The sequence below is a fragment of the Aricia agestis genome, chromosome 9 (genome assembly GCF_905147365.1).
Source record: "Aricia agestis chromosome 9, ilAriAges1.1, whole genome shotgun sequence".
Taxonomy (NCBI): Eukaryota; Metazoa; Arthropoda; class Insecta; order Lepidoptera; family Lycaenidae; genus Aricia; species Aricia agestis.
In genome coordinates, this window is record NC_056414.1 from 1,849,050 (window position 1) to 1,855,049 (window position 6,000).

Genomic DNA, 6,000 nt, shown 5'->3' on the forward strand with positions numbered 1-6,000 from the left:
CAAAAATGGCTTAACGATGGCGTATGTCAAATCCCATACAATTTTGAGTCTAAAGTCTAAACCATAAAGTTAATATACCTAGCGGCATAGAGCAACAATCTCGAACTGTCAAACTAAACCGAAATTGGTTTCATCTGTGTGTAAAAATATGTGTACTTATACACTTACACAAGCATGATTGAACATGATTTCTATGAGATTAAATTGTCAACGTGCGGCACGTGCCGAATGGACGTCAAAAAGAGAGTGCTGCTGTCATGTATCACACGTTCCTTTTTAGCACGCATAGTGACATCTCTCTTGCTCAGGTCTTTGTTTCTCTATTCCGTTGGGTATAGTAACTTTATGGTCTAAACCTATCGAAATATTGAAAGAAAATTGTCTACGTATAGTTCATATTTATTACCACATTGATGGAAAAGATCGATCGCAGTAGCCGGCTTAAGACCTCATTGACACTGAGTCAATGATCAAACGGACAATAGGTAACTCAGTTTAAGGGTTCATTGGCCTCGTTATCCAAAGATATATCTCGATATTACCGACGGCAGCCATTGACGAACTCGGACGAACTCGATAAAAAATTGCGAACAGTACACCGTACATGAACTATTTTAAATGTACCATCAGATAAATTGATTGATGGGCAGATGGCAGATCTACGTAATATTATATTACTGTAATGTTTTCACGTTAGCGAGCAGCACCAGCATAGACAGTAAACAAAAAATTTTGTTTGGCATTTAACGACGTTTCTGTCAATATTCTGATATGACGTGTGCAACATTTTTTTTGACGTTTGACATTTGACGACCTCTGTGGCTCAGTGGTGAGCGCGTTGGTAGCTCAAGCCGCGGGTCGCGGGTTCGAATCGCGCCGACGGAACAAAAAGTTTTCAATGTTCCCGGGTCTGGATGTGTATTAAATATGTGTATGATATAATAGAAATCTTAAATATATGTATAGTATAAAAGTATTAAATAGATTTCCGTTGTCTGGTACCTGTAACACAAGTCCTTTACTTAGCACGGGGCCAGACTGACGTGGTGTGAAGCGTCCATAGATATTATTATTATTATTAACATGTCGAATTTTGATAGGATTATTTGCTAGTAGCGCCATCAGGTACCTTTCGTAATCAGGGCGAGCGAAGTGAGCTCTAGTATTTCCCACAACTTGTACATTTTGTGGTACACTTAATGGAAAAACTATCACGCCTATTGATTTGTGCTTTAACATAGTTTTTAATTTATATGTAGATGTGCTATCATCAGTCAGCCAAGGTTTTTTATAGTAGATGTGTAATCGATCAGTCAAGGTGTCACGACTCACAAAATTACGCTCGTTTGGCTTCACCCTAAAGATGTGTTTCGTATTGACTTCTTTCTGTTGTATCGACATGTGTGGTTGTGACGGTTTGAGACTGTAACTTATGAAGCATAATAATATGTGCCGTAATTATATTTATAATGCTCGTCCACTATGACATAATAATTCATACTTTTGGAGATTACATTATGCGTTTTTTTTGTTTTTCATAGTGACAGTAGTACTTCAGTAGAACTAATTTCGCTGTGATTCGCTCGTGTTTTCATTAGGGACACCACACACTCGTGTAACAGTTTATTTGCTTTAAATTAATCCCTTCCGCGGTCACAAAAAAACAACGATACCAATCGCGAGCCGCCGCACAGCCTCCAGTACAGCCAGCTTTAGAAATTTAATTAAATTGCAACCTTATTACTACGCGTTAAGAGCGTCGATTCTCCTCGTAGATACATGTAGCATTGTATCGGGCAACATGTAGCAGACACCGCCGTTTCGATGCACACGAATACGAGCCGTATTACCGCGGCGGAGGTGCTACGATTAATTTTTGTTACGTGCCAAACGACAATTTTAATGGAACACCTGAATTTTGTATGTCTTTCCAATTTGCACTCTATAGTACTTTAATAAGGTGGTGCGTTTGGGTTTCATGGTGGGTGGTAAGTTTGTGGTAGGTTGGTGCAGGCGTGGGTCCAGGAATGCGGTCCGAGATACCCCATGGGCTATAGGGGCCGATGTTAATGTGTATGTGTCGAGACACTGTTCTCTGTATGACTTCGATTGGATATTACTCGAACTTCGTATGATAATGTTCAAAGGAAGAAATATAATATAATGGTACTATCAGAGAAATGGATTCATTTGCAAATGGCGGACGTGCGTAATTTAGTTGGATAAAGCATTTAAAAACGAAATGTTGAAGGTACTGTATATATGTAATTCACAAGGCCAAAAATCACCAAAATTATCTGAAATAGAACCTCTATATGTCATTATTTAACTTATATAACCAACTTATAACAGATTATTACTTTCATAACCTGACATTCAATATGAACTCTACAGGGAGCAGAAGTAATATAAAAGTAGTATTTGCCGATACTCAGTAATTTGGTTCGGACGCCAAGGACTGTGGGATATGAACAAACAGAACTAATATGATTGCGTCCATGTGGGACTCCCACAGTGGCACACAAATATCGACTTGTTCATACTAATGAAACGAGTACGGCAAAACTGTACTTATAGTTTTTTTCTCGAGTCGTCTTAAGTCTTTTCGTCTTTTTTATCTCTGTCGTAATATTGGGATCTAGTTGTGCTTCAAGGACTTCTTTAATTTTCCCGCATTGTATAGTTGAAAAACTTCTATACCGAGATTGCTGTTAGTTTCAATTAAAGCCACGAGACATTTTATAAGGCTAAAGTGTGTGCGCAGTACACTCTCTGTTCCTTTACTTATGAACAATGCTGATACAGTTGCAATAAACTTTTTAATTGTGAATTGTGATCAATGATCATGTTTCTCGTCGGACAATCTGATAGACGAATCCTCTGATGGGACAATCAGATGATGCGTCCTACCGTCTGTCATGTCTCTCATGCTATGCTTTAAAGTTCCGCAACCAAACTTTTTTGGTTGCGGAACCCTTTTCAGAAGTAATATTTTTGGCGGACCCCAAAAAAGTGTTCACACTCATGTGTTTTGTTAAACACATGAGTGTGAACACTTTGAGAATGGCTGCTCTAAAGGTAACATCGCACTAATTACTGAAGTGCCGCGCTGCGTTTTTCTCCGCTGCCTTGTGCTCCTATTGTGGTGTAGCCTTAATAGCGACAATTGACTATTAAATGCGTACTTAAGAACATTGGCCGACGTTTTTGTTCGAGGTCGACGAACTCCGTATGATCTATGATCGTTATTTCGTAATTATAATAAACAAGTTCCCCTGTACCCGCGCCATGTATAGGTGCTTATACTTTATATTATAGTATAATTATAGCCTCATATTATCTCGATATAGGAGGCTAAACATAAGCATGTCGATTTATAAGCTTAACAAAGGCTTTAAATTTAGTGAAAAATATCGAAAAACCCCTCCTTATCGGTGGCTTACGTAAAAAAATCATCGACTAAGTTTCAAGTCTACTATAGGTGGTTTAGGCTGATGAGCTGATACCTCTGTCAGTCATTCTGGATAAAGGATTTTACATGTGTAATCAATAATCATATAAACTACTCAAAAGTTTCTAATGCTCCAATCAATTAAACGTGGGATTAAAATATTGTTAGCTGTATGATTACTTCTGTATGTTTTCAGAAGCCTTTGAATTTGAAATAGCTCGCTCGAGGTAATTAACAAACCATTCAGCACAGGGCTGTCTCATCTAAGTTAAAAACTTAAAAGAATATTAACTCAGAACAGGAAAATAAGAATATTAGTATTTCTTGATATTGATAAATTCGCACAATGTGATATAATTTTTCTTGCTATCTTCAATAATAATATTTTGTTCTTACACTTACACTTTTTAATGAAAAAAAACTTTGAATATAATATGTAATAGAAGGTACATTAACAATAACACTTAATTTGTACAACACGCAGAAATGTATTGACACCAACTGCCATAAAGTTTCCCTTTTGAGAATCGCATCTAATAAAATTTTAATTTACAAAAAACATTTAGCTAATACAGTGCCAACCCTAATTAACAAGGAAATGTTAAAGAGCGAATGGAAAATTGCTTGTTTTTCTCAAGTAAACAAAATATTAATAGTTCTTTAGTCAGACAGGAACAGAGGAAAGTTCAGTACTTTAGCTTATGAACTAAGACGCAAATTAGATTCCTGTGAGACCTAGTTAGTTAATAGAAAATGTTTATATATTTTTTGTTTAACAGTTATAGAAGCTACTTACCTTAAACTTTTTTGCTGCCGCATTTTTTTGGGATAGGTAAAAAAGCGTATGCCAAATATTTGATAGCCTGATACTGTACAATTTTCGTCTCGTTCGCAAGATACAAAGGCAGAGTACAACCTTTTATTTTTACACTAGATCCTTCTAGAAACTTCGTTAAAACGAAATAAGTTTGTTCTAAAAACCGTAGACGTTTCGAAATTAAAATGACTTTTCCCGACACTTACCTAAAGTATCTCGAAATTTCAGTAAAATCGGTTGAATCGTTTTATTATTCAGGTACCTATTATAGACAGATAATATAATTTCGCATTTATAATATACTGCTGCTACTACTGATATTCTATGATGATGATATGATATTCTATGTTACTAACGTATATAGATATACAGATATCTATATACGTTAGTAACATAGAATATCATTGTCTATATATTAATACGTGAGCCAAAAACTTTGTAACCCTTTTGACGAAAAACGGGGAAACGTAGGTGAATGAAATTTTGCACAGTTATAGTTTATATGGTAAAGGAGTGCATTGAACTAATATTATTTTGAAATTATGCTTTTATCATACATTTTTTTAACAAATAAAACGTTACACACACTACGACACTACTACTAGGAAAAATGACAGATTTTTGAGTGACAAGCCTATACATACGAATTATACTCTTTTATTTATGGTTGAAGTCTGTTGACAACAAGGTGACAAATTGAAAATGGATTATAGTTTATTTTTATTGAATCTTAAATACTATTAGACAATGCTTACACGGCCAGTCTGAGATCAGCTGAGTCCCAGACACAAGAGTTGAAAAAAAATATGATAAAGTCAATATTTTTTACAAAACATAGGTAGTAGTCCTAATGTCGTTGAAGCTAAGGTCGAATTTCGACCATTGGGCGATCTCTAGTATAATATGAATACCAATACCTATAATAATATTATTATAACTTCATTAATCATATTTATTACACAGCTATGATTTTTCAATCTACGTCTTGGTAATTGGTTATTCTTATAATGCAATTAGCAACAAAATTAAATTTGAATCTCCGAAATAATTTCTCTCAAAAGAAACATTTACATTGTAATAAATCGCCCCTAATTCCCAGACTCATTTATATTCTAATTCTAGATTCTGATTTATTTCTGAAACTGAAAAGTTAGACAAATATTTTTTATGATATTGAGGGGTTTCGCGGTTGGTTACCACTGTTGAACCTTCTTTTTTATAACGTAGGGGAACCCTTTATGGGTGCCCCGGGTTGGGGGTGTGCCTCAGTTAAGGTGAGGCCGCGTTAAACGTATGGTATATTTTAAGCTAGTTTTAGAAAATTGTACATAAATAATAAATCCTCTCATAGAAAACAAGAAATGGGATTAAGCGACAAAATGGTTTTTGTCGCTTAATTTAAAAACCATAAATATATTTCATATAAGCTATGGGTAAATTATAGTGTATGCTTGAACTAATCTATGTACAAATTTTGGAAGCTTAAATCACTTTCCTCAAATAAGAATCCCTGTTTTATAGAGGTCTTTTTGATTAATTATTCTGTGTTATAAAAGTTGACCAATCGTGTTATGCTATGGGTAATTCAAAGATAAAAACATGATGAATACTGACAATGAACGTCAATTTCTTAGCTTTAGTCATTGTTGAGAAAAAGCGATATCGCTGCAGCCAAATTATCAAGGCGCCACCTTAATCTGAAGCATTGCGGGGGTATGTGGGTTTTATTTTT